Source organism: Bufo bufo, chromosome 6 (assembly GCF_905171765.1).
Source record: "Bufo bufo chromosome 6, aBufBuf1.1, whole genome shotgun sequence".
Lineage (NCBI taxonomy): Eukaryota > Metazoa > Chordata > Amphibia > Anura > Bufonidae > Bufo > Bufo bufo.
The window spans coordinates 53111151-53132187 of NC_053394.1; the positions used below are offsets into that span (position 1 = coordinate 53111151).

General features: G+C 43.0%; 1 pseudogene; it reads right to left on the reverse strand.

Moving 5' to 3' along the window:
• The window catches only part of LOC121005492, a 239421-nt pseudogene that overhangs the window by 27884 nt on the left and 190500 nt on the right, over positions 1-21037 (reverse strand).

The window sequence follows — 21037 nt, forward strand, 5'->3', positions numbered from 1 at the left end:
GGGCTGTAAAATTGAGCATTTTGTCCAAAAAGGGTGTTTTTTAAAACCCAGAAAATTATAGCTGTATTTCTAGCTTAAATTTCACACTGACTAATGTGGCAGAGGCCCCAGATGGAGGGTATTCCCAAAAATGGGTGTTTTTTAAAACCCAAAAAATTATTGTAGTATTTCAAGCTTGTTTTAACAATAACAAATGCAGTAAAGGCTGCAATATTAAGTACTTTGCCGAAAATGGCAGGTTTTTTTACTAACAGAATATGACAGCAGTATATAACGCTTGAATTTCACACGTACAGATGCAGCAATGGCTGTAAAATAGAGTATTTTGTCCAAAAAGGATGTTTTTTTAAAACCCAGAAAATTATAGCTGTATTTCTAGCTTAAATTGTAAACTGACTAATGCTGCAAAGGCACCAGATGCAGGATATTGCCAAAAATGGGTGTTTTTTTTTAACCCAGATTATTATTGCAGTTTTTCAAGCTTGGACTTCAATGTCACAAAAGCACATATGCAGTGCTGGTGCACTGAGCTTGTAGAAAATGGCCGCCGCCGCCCACCTAACTAACAGACGGATAAAAGTTATTACTGTCACTGTGCTTAGGGCAGGGTAAAAAGATTGTGCACTGCACCACCAAAACTAAATCTATGTAGTTCGCTGAGTTAACTAGCACTTCTGATTAAAGATTCTTTCCTATTCTCTCCCTCACAGCAGCAGCATCCTCTCCCTACACTAGTAATAGCAGAGTGACGTGCAGTGCTACGTGACTCCAGCTTATATAGAGGCTGGGTCACATGCTGCACTGGCCAATCACAGCCATGCCATTAGTAGGCATGGCTGTGATGGCTTCTAAGGGCACAGAGTTAAACGCTTGTTGATTGGCTGCTCTGCAGCCTTTCAAAAAGCGGCAATAAATCACTGAACCCCGAACCCGAACTTTTACTGAAATGTTCGGGTTCGGGTCCGGGGTCCAAAAATCCTAAAGTTCGGTATGAACCCGAACTTTACAGTTCGGGTTCGTTCAACCCTAGTAGGAACCCATGCCACGCTGAGATACCTTGACGGTGGTGCAAAAGGGCTCAGATGTGTTCCTGACTGGAATACATTTGCTAAAGTCTCAGTTCTTAACATCAGCTTGAGGGATTAGCCAGTGTTCTCAGTTGCATATCATTGTGGTGCACCTTTCGCAATGATTTATATAAAATTATGTTTTAGCCCCAAATTTTTCATTTTCACAAAGGGGAAAAAGCACCCCATAATTTGTTACCCATTTTCTCCTGAATACGGAAACACCCCATATGTGGGGGTAAACTGCTAGGGGGCCACATGGCAGGATTTGGAATTGAAGGAGCGCCATATGGCCTTTGCAGCACTTTTGATTGATTGGTTTATGGGTGCCAGAAAGGAGTGAATTTTTCAAAAATTCGAATCGCCGGTTCGCCGAATTTTTGGGGAAAAATTTGCTTCGATCCAAATTTATTTGCGGCGAAGTACGTTAAAAAACAGCTACTTCCTGGCTGCAGAGAGCCTTTATAGTGGTCTAGAACACTGTACCTTGCAGTAACACGCATAGAGAGTCTGCTTTAGTAGTGAAAAATACTGTGAGTCCGTATGACATGCAGGTGACGGGTGTCGCTATTAGAATCACTGCACACTTCACTTATTTGGGCAGTCACGGGGCCAAAACTGACCAAATGACTCAAGTATGAACTCAGCCTTACAGGTCGATGTTAGCGCCAAGAAGCGCACTCCTTTTACATGGTCATCAGCTGATTCCACATAGATGTCTACAGAACCTGTCCTATTAAACGCTTATACAAGTAGAATTCCCCAACAGAGTGGAGAGGGTGTCAGCAGTAAGTTTCTGTCGACATCACTGATTATTTTGCCCTTCCTCTGATCCGTCAGAACAATGACCCACAAAAAACGGATCCTGTCTGTGGAGCATTCTCCTTCACTTGGTCAGCATTTGGTCAGTAATCCATCAGTATTGCTAATGCCAAAAAAAAAAAAAGCAGGAGTGGGTCCAAAACAGAGATGACACGTGAACAGAATATTTGCATGTCTTCTGTATTTTGTACCCACTCCTGCTTTTAGCTACCAAATCACAAGCCAATTCTGATGGGACCATACAGGCCTTACAGCTACTACACAGACAGGATCTGTTGTGTGTCTCATTTTGCCTTCCTTCTGACAGATCAGAGGAAGGGTCAAATAAATGATGATGTCAGCCAAGCCAAAAAGGCTAAATAGTGGCACAGCCATGAAGTAGGGAGGGTGGGAACAGCATGAGAAGTCCACAGAGTGGGCCTATGACATAGTGGTGAGGTGAAAGCAGCATGAGGAGACCACAGAGTGGTCCAATGACAGAGTCTGTATGTGGCGGCAGCATCAGGAGGCCACAGAGTGGCACAATGACAGAGTGTGGAGGTGGCGGCAGCATCAGGGGGCCACAGAGTGGCAAGGTGACATAAAGTGGAGGTGGCAGCAGCATCAGGAGGCCACAGAGTGGCTAGGTGACATAGTGTGGAGGTGGCGGCAGCATCAGAAAGACGGAGAGTGCACAATGACAGAGTGTGGAGGTGGCGGCAGCATCAGGAGGCCACAGACTGGCATAATGACAGAGTGGCAAGGTGACATAGTGGTGAGGTGAAAGCAGCACGAGGAGACCACAGAGTGGCCCATACACAGAGTCTGTAGGTGGTGGAAGCATCAGGAAGCCGCAGAATAGCTAGGTGACAAAGTTTGGAGGTGGCTGCAGTATCAGGAGGCCACAGAGTGGCAAGGTGGCATAGAGTGGAGGTAGGAGCAGCATGAGAAGGCCACAGAGTGGCAAGGTGACATAGTTTGGAGGTGGCGGCAGCATCAGGATGCCACAGAGTGGCAAGGTGACATAGTTTGGAGGTGGCAGCAGCATCAAGAGGTCACAGAGTAGCACAATGACAGAGTGTGTAGGTGGTGGCAGCATGAGAAGACCACAAAGTGGCAAGGTGACATAGTGGTGAGGTGAAAGCAGCATGAGGAGACCACAGAGTGGTCCAATCACAGAGTCTGCAGGTGGCGGCAGCATCATGAGGCTGCAGAGTAGCTAGGTGACATAGTTTGGAGGTAGCTGCAGCATCAGGAGACCACAGAGTGGCTAGGTGAGATAGTGTGGAGGTGGCGGCAGCATCAGGAGGCCACAGAGAAGCACAATGACAGAGTGTGTATGTGGAGGCAGCATGACAAGACCACAGAGTGGCAAGGTGACATAGTGGTGAGGTGAAAGCAGCATGAGTCTGTAGGTGGCGGCAGAATCAGGAGGCCGCAGAGTGACTAGGTTGACATAGTTTGGAGGTGGCGGCAGTATCAGGAGTAGTGTTGATCGAGCATCGAAGCATTAAACCAGGCACCCGCTGCTCTGAAGAGGTGAAGGTGTATGGTTCATACGAAAAGGTCAGAAATTGATGGAAACACCACCGAAATGGTTCGGGAACAGCATGGGGAGGATGTCTGGATGCATCTTGGACTTCCAGGTCGCTGCTGGAAACGATGTTGTCCGAGTAGTGCGCCACTTTTACAGACTGACACTAATACGTTAAGTTGTTAGAAAACATTATTTCCTGTACATTTACTTGTATATAAAGTGCAAGTGCTGCCAAAAATTATAACGAAGAGGCACTCCGATACAACCTATATATCACATAATGGAGGGCCTCATTCACATTGTGGTACAATTGTTCAGGTAGTGGGACTCCTACACTCATAAAGCCTATGCACAGAGTGGCAAGGTGACATAGTGTGGAGGTAGCGGCAGCATCAGGAGGCCACAGAGTGGCACAAAAACAGAGTGTATAGGTGGTGTCAGCATGAGAAGACCACAGAGTGGCAAGGTGACATAGTGGTGAGGTGAAAGAGGCATGAGGAGATCACATAGTGGTCCAATCACAGAGTCTGTAGGTGGCGGCAGCATCAGGAGGCCACAGAGTAGCTAGGTGACATAGTTTGGAGGTGGCTGCAGTATCAGGAGGCCACAGAGTGGCTAGGTGACATAGTGTGGAGGTGGCGGCAGCATCAGGAGGCCACAGAGTGGCAAGGTGACATAGTTTGGCGGTGAAGGCAGCATCAGGAGGCCATAGAGTGGCACAATAACAGAGTGTGGAGGTGGCGGCAGCATCAGGAGGCCACAGAGTAGCACAATGGCAGGAGGAGCACCCGAGGGCGTGCTGCTGAGTTGACCATCTAAAACATTAGGGGTGAGGGTCTGCTGCAGAGCTAAGGCTACTTTCACACTTGCGGCAGAGAGATCCGGCAAGCAGTTCCGTCGCCGGAACTGTCTGCCGGATCCGGCAAAACATATGCCAAATGATGGCATTAGTAAGACTGATCATGATCAGTCTTAAAAATGCCTAATCAGTCAAAAAAATGCATTGAAATGCCGGATCCGTCTTTCCGGTGTCATCCGGCAAAACTGATCTAGCATTTACTTATTTCACCTTTTTTTCGGTCTGCGCATTCCGGCATTCCGGTATTTTGAATGCCGGATACGGCACTAATACATTAATATGGAAAAAAATGACGAATCTGGCATTCAGGCAAGTCTTCAGTTTTTTTCGCCGGATATAAAACCGTAGCATGCTACGGTTTTCTCTTTTGCCTGATCAGTCAAAATGACTGAACTGAAGACATACTGATGCATCCTAAACGGATCCATTCAGAATGCATGGGGATATGCCTGATCAGTTATTTTCTGATATAGAGCCCCTGTGACGGAACTCTATGCCGGAAAAGAAAAATGCTAGTGTGAAAGTACCCTAACTCTCTAAAACATTAGGGGCGAGTGCCTGCTGCTGATGTGAGCATCGAAAAAATTATGGGCGAGTGCCTGCTGCTAAGCTGACCATTGAAAAAATTATGGGCGAGTGCCTTTTGCTTAGCTAACCATTGAAAAAATTATGGGAGAGGGCCTGCTGGTGAGCTGACCCTCTAAAACATTACATGCGAGGGCCTACAGGTGAGCTGACCCTCTAAAAGATTGTATGTGAGGGCCTGCTGGTAATCTGACCCTCTAAAACATTATATGCGAGGGTCTGCAGGTGAGCTGACCCTTTAAAAGATTGTAGGTGTGGGCCTGCTGGTGAGCTGACCCTCTAAAACATTATATGTGAGGGTCTGCAGGTGAGCTGACCCTCTAAAAGATTGTAGGTGAGGGCCTTCTGGTGAGCTGACCCTCTAAAACATTACATGCGAGGGCCTACAGGTGAGCTGACCCTCTAAAAGATTGTAGGTGTGGGCCTGCTGGTGAGCTGACCCTCTACAACATTAAGAGCGAGGGCAGACTAAAGAGCATGTTGATATGTTGGAAGAGGAGGAGGACTAGAAAAGGAAGATTGAACCATATACCCTTTTCTGTGGTGGAAGGGGTGCATGGGAATACAGTGTGTTCAATACATTATAAAAAAACACATTTAAAGTGCCTTTATGTTCAGCCGCTTTCCTCTGGTGGAGTAGAGAAGTCAGGGGCAATCCAGGCCTTGTTTATTTTTATAAGTCAGCCTGTCAGCATTTTCAGTTGACAGGCGGAGGCGCTTATCAGTTATTATGCCCCCAGCAGCACTAAATACCCGCTCTGACAAAACGCTGGCGGCAGGGCAGGTCAGCACCTCGAAGGTGTAGAGCGCCAGTTCGTGCCACATGTCCAGCTTGGACACTCAGTAGTTTTAAGGCACAGAGGGATCATTAAAGACGCTGACACAGTCTGCTACGTACTCCTTCACCATCTTCCAAAACTTTTCTCTTCTTGTGACACTAGGCCGCGCATCAGGGTGAGGTTGCTGGCGAGCTGTCATGAAACTGTCCCAGGCATTGGAGAGTGTTGCCTTGCTTCTGTTGGAACTGCTGTGTGTTCTCCTCGTCTCCTCTCCTCGGTTGCCCATGGAACTATGTACTCTGCTGCCAGCGTTGTCAGCTGGAATTTTTTGGAGCAATTTTTCCACAAGAACCTTCTGGTATTGTACCATTTTGCTCGTCCTCTCCACCACAGGAATGAGAGATGAGAAGTTCTCTTTGTAACGGGGGTCGAGAAGGGTGAACAACCAGTAATCCGTTTTGTCTAAAATACGTAAAAAGCGTGGGTCACGGTAAACGCAGCCTAACATAAAGTCACAGGCAAGACTTCGCTGTCGTCATCAGGAGGATGACTCTCAATCTCCTCATCCTCTTCCTCCTCTTCTGCCCATCCACGCTGAACAGATGGAATTAAACTTCCATGGGTACTACCCTCTGTAGCGGAGGCAACAGTCTCCTGCTCCTCCTCATCATCATCCAATTTGCGGTGAGAAGATGAACTGAGGGTGGTCTGGCTATCACCCTGTGTAATTTCTTCCCCCATTTCCACCTCTTCCACATACAATGCGTCGGCCTTAATTGTGAGCAACGAGCGTTTGAGTAGACAGAGAAGTGGGATGGTGATGCTGATAATAGCATTGTTATCACAAAGATTCTTAAAACCTCACATAGGTCAGACATCCATGCCCACTCCTTGCTTGTGAAGAGCGGAAGCTGACTGGAAAGGCGACGACCATGTTGCAGCTGGTATTCCACTACTGCCCTCTGCTGCTCACAAAGCCTGGCCACCATGTGGAACGTGGAGTTCGAGCGCATGCTCACGTTGCGCAACAGTCGGTAAGCTGGCAATTGTAAGCGCTGCTGATAATGTCGCTTATGTCAGCAATTGCTAATATAAAATTACAGGGAATGTCACAGGTATTTTGGATGTGGAAACGTTACACAGGAGAAACACCACAGATAATGTCGCTGATGTCACCAGCACTTAATATAAATTTACAGGGAATGTCACAGCTATTTTGCATGTGGAAATGTTACACAGGAGATGTACCCCATGTAATGTCACTGTCCGCAGCAGACACCGTCTACGGAAAAAGTACACTAGAGGGCATTGATATTTTTGGGATGCGCACACGTTACACAGGAGAAATACCGCAGATAATGTTGCTGATGTCACCAGCGGCTAATATAAAAGTGCAGGGAATGCCACAGGTATTTTGGATGTGGAAACATTACACAGGAAATGTACCCCAGCTAATGTCACTGTCCGCAGCAGACACTGTCTACGGAAAAAGTACACTGGATGTCACTGATATTTTTGGGATGCGCACACATTACACAGGAGAAAAACCGCAGATAATATCGCTAATGTCAGCAGCGGCTAATATAAAATTAAAGGGAATGTTATAGGTATTTTGGATGTGGAAACGTTACACAGGAGATGTAGCGCAGCTAATGTCACTGTCCGCAGTGGACACCGTCTACGGAAAAGTACACTGGATGTCACAGATATTTTTGGGATGTGCACACGTTACACATGAGATGTAGCGCAGATAATGTTGCTGTCTGCAGGATGCGCTAAAAATAGATATTGCTGCCACACACAATAGTCCTTAAAAAGATTTTTGGGTCTGTAAAGTTTTAGCAATTTAGCGCAGGTTTCGCTAAAAATAGATATCGCTGCTGCCACACACAACAATAGTCCTTAAAAGGACTTTTGGGTCTCTGACAAGTTTTTCTACTGAAAAAAAAAAAATTCACACCCTACACTATCTTTCCCTTCTTCAGCACAGGTCTCCCTGATTAACACTTAGCCGAACACGTGTCATCGGGTGCTATATAGAACCCGATGACGCGCTCTGGCCACCCAATCACTGTAATGCCAGTAACCAACATGGCTACGGCATTACAGTGAAGGGCAGTACTTACCTGCACGTTTATTGGCTGCATAGTATAACCTTTGACTTTCCTAAAATTTTGCATATTATTGATTGAATTTCAATTGTCACCAATTTTCTTATATATTAGTTTGCACCATATTATTGTTATTTAATAAATATATATTTTGATTTGGAGACTCGAGCATTGCGCTGGAGCACATGCGGTATTCGGCCGACAGAGACGACAGAGTGGCAAGGTAACATAGTTTGTAGGTGGGTGGCAATACCAGTACCCGCTGAAGATGGTCGGTGAAAGAAGGAGCACTTGGCAACAGATGTGTGGCATCAGGAGGGCGGAAGCATCAGAATAGTAGCTGAGGCAGGTAGCCAGAAGAAACCAGTCTCTTTTGTCAAAGTGTTGGTGTGGCACCATGCATGATCTCGTCTGATGCATCAGGAATTGGTGGGTGGAAATGGTAATCAATAAAACTTAGGAGGGTTTGCATAGTCTGCTCTTGTGTGAGAAGAAATTTAGACAGGTCTAATAAAATGTATTTACCCAGATAAGACACTGAAGTAGAAATGTGTGGGTTTTAGGTTAGTGAAATGGATAGAAAGAGACTCTAATTTTCTTTGGGGTTTTTATATTAATCAATGTATGAGTGGATTTTGATTTTTATATCATCGATTTAAATATGTGTGTTTTATATAACTAAGAGTGTGGTAATTATAGATATATTCATTTTAAGGTTAGAATTGAGGTAGAAATTCCTATGTAATTTCAGAATGTTTCCCAGAGAACAGAGAAGTTAATGATCTATTTCTCCGAAGATTTCTTGAATGGAGAAATGTGGACACAGGTGATCATAAACAAACCCTATCTTTTTACCAAACAACGACCACAAGTGTTGTAATGTGTGTTTGGAATGAATTAGGTTTAGTCAGAGATTTAGAAAGAGACTAGATGTTCTACAAAAGATAAACTTCATTGTCTCTTTCCGGTCTCTTCAAGCTCTGTATGAAACCTTAGTTAAAGTTCATCCCTTCATCAAATTAATAAGAATATATACAGGAAATAGCTATAATTGCTAAGACTTTTATATGGAGTCTTAGTGCCACCTAGTGTTAGGATAGAATTAAGGAATGCATTGCAAAATCACTAGGGGAGGTCCTATTAGTTATAAAGTGATGTCACTAGTTGTTGATTAAACTAGACCAGTCCCATTTTAGATGGGATTAAAAGATGGTATGGGCTAACAGAGGGATCATCTTCTTCAATCAGCTTGGGATGGTCATCTTGAAGAAAACATCTTGAAACCTCTTGAGACCTGAAGACATCTTGATCCATCAGATCCAGCCACTTGACCACCTTTTCAGCCATTGGAGGCAGCCATTTTAGAACCATTGAAACTGATTTCTGCTAGCTGACATTTTGGTATAGTATAACCTTACCTATATTTTATAGGATATTTAATTAATATAATATATATCTATATATATTCAATTAACCATACTTTGGGGTGTACCTGCAGCATCATCCTAAAACTTGATCCGATTCAGGGAGATTTATATGTACTGTTGTAAACACGGTATCATCTCCAAAGAACTGAATTCAGTTCTAGGCTGGTATGGTTAGTTATGTATATATATTTGTATCAATAAAAGAGGAAATCTGAAATAGACCAGATTTGGATTTAATCAGACATTTGTCGGCTGAGAGAAATCAGGTATCAAATTGATTTAAAATTGAAGGGTATTATCATAATAAGGCCTAGTAGTGGATATATATACTCTAGATTATTTTGAGTTTCCTAAAATTTTGCATATTATTGATTGAATTTCAATTGTCACCAATTTTCTTATATATTAGTTTGCACCATATTATTGTTATTTAATAAATATATATTTTGATTTACCACCGCCTTCTTTTTGTCATGTAACTTAGCGCAGATCACAAGCTTGTTTTAGCTTGGTATTTATGATAATAGATTAGAATCTCCTTCATTACAGATTCTAATTTATTTACATAAATAATATAGACTGTTAATCAGAGAAAGCATAAATATTCCTACACCACAGCATATAATACTTCTCTGGCTGAGGGAACAGAAAAGGACAGAGGCAGGTTGAGGACAGGTGAGGGCACAGGGCCTGCTCCGGGGTCTTGCAATCTAAGGGTTGTGTCTGACGAACCCACTGACTCTTGGCTGGGGGTGTCTGATGTAAGTTGTGACAAAGTCGAAGATCAAGTCAACCATTCAAGTACCGCTGGGTTGCTGGTCACGACACGACTGCTAGCTGACACTGGGAGCTCAGGCCTCTCGAAGTGACCCCTGCTTCCACGGCCCCTTACTCTGCTGCAACCTCTGCCTGCCCATAAACAGACTGTTAGATCGAATAACCAAATATTAGATCAAATATTTTTTATTTCACCACTAATACACAGCAAACAGGGCTTTAAAATATCTCACTGCACCGCTAAACTGCAAATTAGCCCAATTTTTTTTCTATTTTTACACAAAAGGCTTTTGAACAGATAAGTGCAACGATGAAAGGCGAATATATTTGTATTTTGCCAGTAATACACGGCAAAGTGGGCTGTAAAATATCTCACTGCACTGCTGAACGGCAATTAGGCCCAATTTCTTTTCTATTTTTACACAAAAGGCAACGATGAAGGACAAATATACACTGCCTGTCCAAAAAAAAGTCACCACCAAAAAAAAGCCTTTAGCTTTCATTACGGCACGCATTCGCTGTGGCATTGTTTCGATAAGCTTCTGCAATGTCACAAGATTTATTTCAACAATGGCAACAAAAAAAGTAGTCAGCGGCACTCACCAGTGTACTGTATCAAATCGATGCTTTATTCCACCAAAGACATGGCATGGGGCAGACAGACAACTGCACGCACCAAACAGCTGCAGAAGTTTCGTGCTACATGCGCTTCATCTGGCTGTGTGTCAGCACGTCCATTTGCGCCGCCCCTTTAAAGGTATTAGCGCTACGAGTTGCCATAACAACGGGCAACAACAATGCGCCTACCTAGAGGGTCAGTAAAAACATTTCATAACATATAGAGACCAATGCAGAACATAAATGTGATCCAATCAGGACAGCGAGACCACATTTCTATCATTTAAGCCAAGTTCACCTAATGCCTGGGTGCGCAGAATCCACTTCGCTTCTCTCTGCAGGAGGAGGCGGTGTCTGTCTCCTCCCTGTGGAGCGGCGGGCACGGTCTCCAAGCCTGTGAAGGAGATGCAATCTAAATTACCTGCATGAGCAGTCCTTACATGGTCTATGAATCTGGGGCAACCTTTTCCTGTCTTTACAGAATTAAAATGTTCTCTTATTCGTTCAAACATACACCAAATTGTCTTTCCAGCATAGAATCTGCCGCAATTGCAGAGCAACAAATATACCACATATGTGCTCCTGCAGTGAATAAAGCTACAGATTCTATGTTGGATCCCTGCAAACTGAATACACTTTTTTTGGGAGTTATATTTACACAGTGAACAGCTTCCACATTTAAAGTTCCCCTTTGGTAACTTCTCTGATAGCCAATTATTGCTTTTAATAGGAGGAAACCTGCTCCTTACAAGCTTATCCTTATTGTATGGCTTTTCCTGAAGGATATAAGTGGTTTGCGTTCAGTGAGTTCATTCAGAGTCGTATCTCTCCTCAAAATATCCCAATTTTTGAATATCACAGAACAAATGCGTTCAGCCATAGGACTATATTTAAAGGAGAATGCGAACCTGGAACTCACATCCCTGTCCTGTACCTGTTTATTCCTATCATTACTTTTGTGGAGTAGAGCACTCTGTGAAAATGTCTCTTCAACTTTTTTTATATCTTTATTTAGTGATTCTTCTGCATAACCTCTTTCCATCAGGCGTTGTTTCAGTTCTAATGCTTGTTTATGATAGCCCTCATCCTTACTATTTATTCTTCTAAGTCTGATGAATTGGCCGTACGGTACAGCTTTTTTAACACTTCGTGGATGGAAGCTGTCGTGGTGGAGCAAGGAATTGGTTGCCGTGGGCTTACGAAAGCCCTCAGTGACCAATCCGTCGCTCCCTGACACGACAGCCACATCCAAAAACTCCAAACGCGTTCCCCCAAAATTAAGGGTGAATGTCATTCCCATGTCATTCGTATTCAGGTATTCCACAAATCTTTTACATTCAATCTCTGTACCTTCCCACACTATAAACATTTCATCCACAAACCGTAAAAACTTTTTCAGGTGGGGTAAAAAAGGATTCGAGATTGAAAAAACAAATCTGTCCTCCAATCTAGCTAAATACATGTTTGCGAAGGTACAGGAGATGGGGGTCCCCATAGCAGTACCCAGCTTTTGCCTAAACCAATCATTTCCAAATCTGAACACATTATTGGTTAAAATAAAATCCAGTGCTTCACCAATGAACTCACAAAACATACTGCTCTTTCCTAAATTAGTTACGATGTCAAGGACCGCCTCCACACCTACACCATGGGGGATGCGAGTGTAGAGGCTTTCCACATCGAGGGACACCAATTGGTACCCCCTATGCCAGTGTATCTCTTTGAGAGCCAGTAAAAATTCATTGGTGTCCCTGAGGTATGCACTTGCCAAGGCCGGTCTCAAAAAACAGTCAACATATTTTGACAAAGGCTCAATCACTGAGCCAATCCCCGACACAATTGGACGTCTCGGGGGTTGGCTCAGTGATTTGTGGATCTTCGGAAGGAAGTAACATGATGGTTTAGCTGGAAATAAAGGTATACATTTATCCATGGTGCGGGTGTGGAGGCGGTCCTTGACATCGTAACTAATTTTGGAAAGAGCAGTATGTTTTGTGAGTTCATTGGTGAAGCACTGGATTTTATTTTAACCAATAATGTGTTCAGATTTGGAAATTAGTGGTTTAGGCAAAAGCTGGGTACGGCTATGGGGACCCCCGTCTCCTGTACCTTCGCAAACATGTAATTAGCTAGATTGGAGGACAATTTTACGTTTTTACGGTTTGTGGATGACGTGTTTATAGTGTGGGAAGGTACAGGGATTGAATGTAAAAGATTTGTGGAATACCTGAATACGAATGACATGGAAATGGCATTCACCCTTAATTTTGGGGGAACGCGTTTGGAGTTTTTGGATGTGGCTGTCGTGGCTGGGAGCGACGGATTGGTCACGGAGGGCTTTCGTAAGCCCCCGGCAACCAATTCCTTGCTCCACCACGACAGCTTCCATCCACAAAGTGTTAAAAAAGCTGTACCGTACGGCCAATTCATCAGACTTAGAAGAAAAAATAGTAAGGATGAGGGCTATCATAAACAAACATTAGAACTGAAACAACGCCTGATGGAAAGAGGTTATGCAGAAGAATCACTAGATAAAGATATGAAAAAAAGTTGAAGAGACATTTTCACAGAGTGCTCTACTCCACAAAAGTGACGATAGGAATAAACAGGTACAGGACAGGGATGTGAGTTCTAGGTTCGCATTCTCCTTTAAATATAGTCCTATGGCTGAACGCATTTGTTCTGTGATATTCAAAAATTGGGATATTTTGAGGAAAGATGCGACTCTGAATGAACTCACTGAACGCAAACCACTTATATCCTTCAGGAAAAGCCATACAATAAGGATAAGCTTGTAAGGAGCAGGTTTGCTCCTATTAAAAGCAATAATTGGCTATCAGAGAAGTTACCAAAGGGGAACTTTAAATGTGGAAGCTGTTCACTGTGTATATATAACTCCCAAAAAAAGTGTATTCAGTTTGCAGGGATCCAACATAGAATCTGTAGCTTTATTCACTGCAGGAGCACATATGTGATATATTTGTTGCTCTGCAATTGCGGCAGATTCTATGTTGGAAAGACAATTAGGTGTATGTTTGAACGAGTAAGAGAACATTTTAATTCTGTAAAGACAGGAAAAGGTTGCCCCAGATTCATAGACCATGTAAGGACTGCTCATGCAGGTAATTTAGATTGCATCTCCTTCACAGGCTTGGAGACCGTGCCCGCCCCTCCACAGGGAGGAGACAGACACCGCCTCCTCCTGCAGAGAGAGCGAAGTGGATTCTGCACACCCAGGCATTAGGTGAACTTGGCTTAAATGATAGAAATGTGGTCTCGCCGTCCTGATTGGATCACATTTATGTTCTGCATTGGTCTCTATATGTTATAAAATGTTTTTACTGACCCTCTAGGTAGGCGCATTGTTGTTGCCCGTTGTTATGGCAACGCATAGCGCTAATACCTTTAAAGGGGCAGCGCAAATATACGCGCTGACACACAGCCAGATGAAGAGCATGTAGCGCGAAACGGCCGCCGCTGTTTGGTGCGTGCAGTTGTCTGTCTGCCCCATGCCATGTCTTTGGTGGAATAAAGCATCGATTTGATACAGTACACTGGTGAGTGCCGCTGACTACTTTCTTCGTTGCAATTGTTCATATATACCTATCTTCTCAGCTGTGCACCACCGTCAGTGTACATAAACAGGAGAACCAGTGGATTTTGCTATACTCTGCTTGTTGTTTGAAAGGGTCTGAGTTCGTGCAGCTGTGCCGCCCGTCTCTACATTTGTTTAATTAAACAAGATTTATTTCCATCCAGTGTTGCATTAATTTTTCACCAAGATCTTGCATTAATGATGGTAAAGTCTGACTGCTGTGCAAAGCCTTCTACAGCACATCCCAAAGATTCTCAATGGGGTTAAGGTCTAAACTCTGTGGTGGCCAATCCATGTGTGAAAATGATGTCTCATGCTCCCTGAACCACTCTTTCACAATTTGAGCCTGATGAATCCTGCCATTGTCATCTTGGAATATGCCCGTGTCATCAGGGAAGTTATTGATGGAATAACCTGGTCATTCAGTATGTACAGGTAGTCGGCTGACCTCATTCTTGGAGCACATACTGTTGCTGAACCTCGACCTGACCAACTGCAGCAACCCCAGATCATAGCACTGCCCCCCAAGGCTTGTACAGTAGGCACTAGGCATGATGGGTGCATCACTTCATCTGCCTCTCTTCTTACCCTGATGCTCCCATCACTCTGGAACAGGGCAAATCTGGACTCGTCAGACCACATGACCTTCTTCCATTGCTCCAGAGTCCAATCTTTATGCTCCCTAGCAAATTGAAGCCTTCTGGTTTGCCTCACTGATTAGCGGTTTTCTTACGGCTACACAGATGTTCAGTCCCAATCCCTTGAGTTCCCTTCGCATTGTGTGTGTGGAAATGCTCTTATTTTCACTATTAAACATAGCCCTGAGTTCTACTGTTGTTTTTCTTCAATTTGATTTCACCAAACGATTAAGTGATCGACGATCACGATCATTCAGGATTTTTTTCCCGCCACATTTTTTCCTCGAATACGATGGGTCCCCACTATCCTTCCAGTTTTTAATAATGCGTTGGGCAGTTCTTAACCCAATTTTAGTTTCTGCAATCTCCTTAGATATTTTATCTGCTTGATGCATGCCAATGATTTGACCCATCTCAAACAGACTGACATCTTTTCCACGACCACGAGATGTGTCTTTTGACATGGTTGTTTAAGAAATGAGAAGCAACTCATTGCACCAGTTGGAGTTAAATAACCTGTTGCCAGCTGAAAGATAATCGCCCATGCAGTAATTATCCAATAGGAGGCTCATAACTATTTGCTTAGTTAAATCCAAGTGTCAACTTTTTTTTGGGACAGGCAGTGTATTTGTATTTCGCCATGCACCATTGAGCGGCAAATATATTTTTCCTTTTTCCACTAATACACGCAAAAATTGGCTTTAGAACAGATAACTGCACTACTAAGTGACAAATATATTTTACTTTTGCCACTACTACAAGACAAAATGGGATGTAATTTTCGCACTTCACCACACAATATAATGGCAATTTGGATCCCGAGTCAGTGCTTCAAGGTGTAATAGGAATGTTCCTATTACCCAGGCTGTCACCTCCCTGAATGAACCCTGTTCAACAGTAATGCTGTGGAAGGATTCCTCCCTATCCTTTCCCTACACCTTTTCTTATAACTTTATTTATTTTTATTACACAAGAAAATATATAAAATATGACAGTACAGAGTATAATAACACAGACAATGCAAACAGTAATACGTTGACCTGTTCTTCTTTGGGAGCTCCAAAGCTCCCCATTAGACCAAACATTACATATAACTCAAATTTCCTCCTTGTCTGTTTGGGTTCCTCTTTCACCTTCCCTAATCAACCTGACCACCCCCCCCCCCACCCAAATGTATTGTCTCGGTGGACAACGGCGATGGCCTCCCAAAGGAGTATCCATTATCTTCTCGTTCTATCCCCCCCCCATCCAATCAAGGGCACTCTTATATGGAGACTAATTGTCATTGCTTTCCCTACACCTTGAATAATCTTTCCCTGCACTTATAAATCTTTTTTTTTAGCACAATGATGTTTTTTCTATCACTGTCCCTAGCGCCTGCTGATGTCTCTCCCTGCACTAAGTACACTGGTAAATGGCAGAATCTAAGATGGTTGCGCTATTTTATAGGGCTGTGACATCACAGGGCTGGCTGCTGATTAGCTGCATGCATGGCATTTTGGTTGATCCCGCCTTCCCAGAGCTCCTTGCCCCATGTCCTTACACGTGCAGCAGCCATTTTAAGAAAAATGCTATTCGTTACCACGAAGCGCGAGGAAATTCTCATTCGGTGTGAATCAAATTTTTTCTGAAATTCGTAACCAATTCCACTTCGTCAGCTTCGATTCGCTCATCTCTAATGGGCGCCATTGATTTTTATTTTTTGAGTGATTGTCTTATGTGGGGGCTCATTTTTTGTGGGATGACGTGACCTTTTCATTGGTACTATTTTAGGGTACATAAGACTTTTTGATCACTTGGTATTACACTTTTTGGAAACAAGGTGAAAAAAAGGCTGTTTTGGGGTATTTATTTTTTTATAGTTTTTTACAGTATTCACCTGAGGGGGAATATAATGTGATATTTTTATAGAGCAAGGTTGTTCCGGATGCGGGGATACCCAATATGTCTGTTATTTTTATTTTTGTTAAGTTTTACACAGTAAATGCATTTTTGAACAGAATGAAATCTTGTTTTTGTCATTGCCATTTTCTGACTGCCCTCACAGGCTAACAGGGAAGGCAGCACGATGCCTAAGGAAGGCATTGGGCTGCCGTCCCAGCCACCGGGTCCCCGTTACAGCAGCACGGGAACCCGATGGGACAGGGAAGGAGATCCCTTTACACACCCTGCACATGCCGCGGTCAGCGGTGACCGTGGATAGTGAGGGTTAATGCGCCGGCATCTGTGTTTTGACCGATGCTGATGCATACATCAGGGCTAACGGGAACAGGTGTCCCCTGCAGCCTACCTGACAGACGCAGCTCCTGCACCCGCTCAATCACTGCACCGTAGCACTAAGGCGCTGGTGGGGAAGTCACTTCCCGCTCCAACGTACTATTACAGCGCTGGTCGGGAAGTGGTTAATCACACTTAGTGATTTATTTTTTTCCCCAAAATCTTTGAATTCACGTTAAAACAGTCACTGTCAGATGTGTCTGGTAGCGGCTTTCTACCAATCCTCATTGAAATAAACATAAAAGTGCGGTTGCTTAGATTCCTTATTTACCTGTGTAGAAGAGAATCCTCCATATGGGTTCTGCTGCTTGCTCAACCAGTTCACAATTTGTGCAGCTTTGCCTATATCTGGAACTGGACCAGACAGATATGCTAGAAGCACATAGGAGGTCATCTCCACCTCTGCTGATGGAGCTCTGTACCAGTATGTGTCTTCAGAAGGAGGAGTGGAGTCCCGCTTCCAGTGCAGCTGTCCATCTGTAGGGTGGTTTGAATACATATATAAAGATGAGCGGTGGTACATAGAAGCAGTCTGGCTTACTAACACATAGGCCATCCTCCAAGTTTTTCAACACCTGTGTATCAAATGCGGTGCAACTTAATACACATCTCAATTGCTGCAGATTTTTTTTTTTTGTTTGACAGAGTTTCATATTATGAATCAATTAATAATGTATAGGAATCGATAACCCCTTACTCTTCAAACATTATTCTAAGGAGTAATGTAACCCACTAATGTTAATGGTATAAGGAATATTAGATGTCATGCCATGTATGAATGCAGTCAACCTGTAGCTTCCTGGGTTCATAGAACCTGGTGCTCTGCAATGATACTTTTGCAATTTACAACATGCAGAAGATTATGCCATATATCATGCTGTATTCTTCAAGCTAAGTATTCACTTCTTACCTCCCCTCACTGCTTTTTCCTCCAGTTTGTCCATTAACGTTTTCCTGAGTTTATTATCCCCACTCAATGTGAAGGTGTAGGTCAGCAGAGCCTGGGTATATACATTGCTGACATCCACAGAGGCTTTCCTCAGACAGGACAGAGAATTACTCACTAAGGAATTCTGAGAGGAAATAAAATAAATAAATATTTCATATTTTATTTTTACTAGTTAAAATAGCGACAAATATTTACATGTGGCTTGCCAATGTGTTTACATGTGGTTTGCAAATTTGTCTAGTTCCGGTATTTGCCACACCGTCTCCAAATAATGCTTAAAGGAAGGTTTCCAAGTGCATTATGCTCATCAAATGTCCCTTCCTTGCTTAGGGGTTAGTGATTGTATGCAGGTCATGAAGGGTTAAACAGTCAATATATGGTATCTCTAGCAACCAATGATGAAGAACCTCAATAGAAAGATCCACTAAACAAGGGCAAACATATGCCTTTTCTAATCTATTTTTATGTTCAGAATATATATAAATCCAGAAAATGGACGGCACTCCGGCTAGATGAAAGTGAATATTCCTTTATTCAACCATACGGTGCAACGTTTCGGCTCCATAAATGAGCCTTTTTTGAAAAAGGCTCATTTTTGGAGCCGAAACGTTGCACCGTATGGTTGAATAAAGGAATATTCACTTTCATCTAGCCGGAGTGCCGTCCATTTTCGGGATTTATTGATTGGGGTAAGAGGTCGATTCCCCTGGAATGTGCACCCATTTTTTCTGATTGCAGTCAGTGCCGCCATTTTTCTTTTATATATATATATATATATATATACAAACCGGATTCCAAAAAAGTTGGGACACTAAACAAATTGTGAATAAAAACTGAATGCAATGATGTGGAGATGGCAAATGTCAATATTTTATTTGTAATAGAACGTAGATGACAGATCAAACGTTTAATCCGAGTAAATGTATCATTTTAAAGGAAAAATACGTTGATTCCAATTTTCACGGTGTCAACAAATCCCCAAAAAGTTGGGACAAGTAGCAATAAGAGGCTGGAAAAAGTAAATTTGAGCATAACGAAGATCTGGAAGACCAATTACCACTAATTAGGTCAATTGGCAACATGATTGGGTATAAAAAGAGCTTCTCAGAGTGGCAGTGTCTCTCAGAAGCCAAGATGGGTAGAGTATCACCAATTCCCACAATGTTGCGCAGAAAGATAGTGGAGCAATATCAGAAAGGTGTTACCCAGCGAAAAATTGCAAAGACTTTGCATCTATCATGCTCAACTGTGCATAACATCATCCGAAGATTCAGAGAATCTGGAACAATCTCTGTGCGTAAGGGTCAAGGCCGTAAAACCATACTGGATGCCCGTGATCTCCGGGCCCTTAAACGACACTGCACCACAAACAGGAATGCTACTGTAAAGGAAATCACAGAATGGGCTCAGGAATACTTCCAGAAACCATTGTCAGTGAACACAATCCCCCGTGCCATCCGCCGTTGCCAGCTGAAACTCTACAGTGCAAAGAAGAAGCCATTTCTAAGCAAGATCCACAAGCTCAGGCGTTTTCACTGGGCCAGGGATCATTTAAAATGGAGTGTGGCAAAATGGAAGACTGTTCTGTGGTCAGACGAGTCACGATTCGAAGTTCTTTTTGGAAATCTGGGACGCCATGTCATCCGGACCAAAGAGGACAAGGACAACCCAAGTTGTTATCAACGCTCAGTTCAGAAGCCTGCATCTCTGATGGTATGGGGTTGCATGAGTGCGTGTGGCATGGGCAGCTTGCATGTCTGGAAAGGCACCATCAATGCAGAAAAATATATTCAGGTTCTAGAACAACATATGCTCCCATCCAGACATCATCTCTTTCAGGGAAGACCCTGCATTTTTCAACAAGATAATGCCAGACCACATTCTGCATCAATCACAACATCATGGCTGCATAGGAGAAGGATCCGGGTACTGAAATGGCCAGTCTGCAGTCCAGATCTTTCACGTATAGAGAACATTTGGCGCATCATAAAGAGGAAGGTGCAACAAAGAAGGCCCAAGACGATTGAACAGTTAGAGGCCTGTATTAGACAGGAATGGGAGAGCATTCCTATTTCTAAACTTGAGAAACTGGTCTCCTCGGTCCCCAGATGTCTGTTGAGTGTTGTAAGAAGAAGGGGAGATGCCACACAGTGGTGAAAATGGCCTTGTCCCAACTTTTTGGGGATTTGTTGACACCATGAAATTCTGATTCAACATATTTTTCCCTTAAAATGGTACATTTTCTCAGTTTAAACTTTTGTTCCGTGATTTATGTTCTATTCTGAATAAAATATTAGAAGTTGGCACCTCCACATCATTGCATTCAATTTTTATTCACAATTTGTATAGTGTCCCAACTTTTTTGGAATCCGGTTTGTATATTATTATTATTATTTTTTTGAGTGTGGTGCCTATTTACTTTTTTATCTATCTACCTATCTGTCATTCTAATCCTGCCTGTAATGATAAGCACATAACTGCATTAAAGTGATCTGTATTTTTCTACTTCTGGATTTTGCCACACCATCACCATAAGATTCATAAAGGGAGGTATGTAAGTGCATTACCCACAGCAAATTTCCCGTCCTTGCTTTAGGAGTTACTGATTGTATATGCATTAACTGCCATTACCGTCTGTATAGACTAAAAAGTGACGCCTATTATTAGGCTTACTGGCCAGAGCAAAAACTGCTGAATTTTCTAAGGGTTTTTAAAACAGATATTGACATGGAAAATGAAAAATAACATCAACAAAAATTCTTTAAAAATTAGCGTAACATTTCTAATAACAAATTTCCCTTCTTTGTTCTCTAATGTTTCAGAGCCTGTGAACAGGCTGTAAAAAAAAGAAATTCATTTGGACCCACTATCCCACAGAGCCCCATAGCAACCACATGGGCTACCTTTATGGTAAATGTCCAACATACTCTCTCCCACTTCCTTGGTCCACATTCGGACAGTTAGGTATGGTTTTAGCCCCCTTTTTCTGAACAAATGCAATTATTCAAGAAAATATG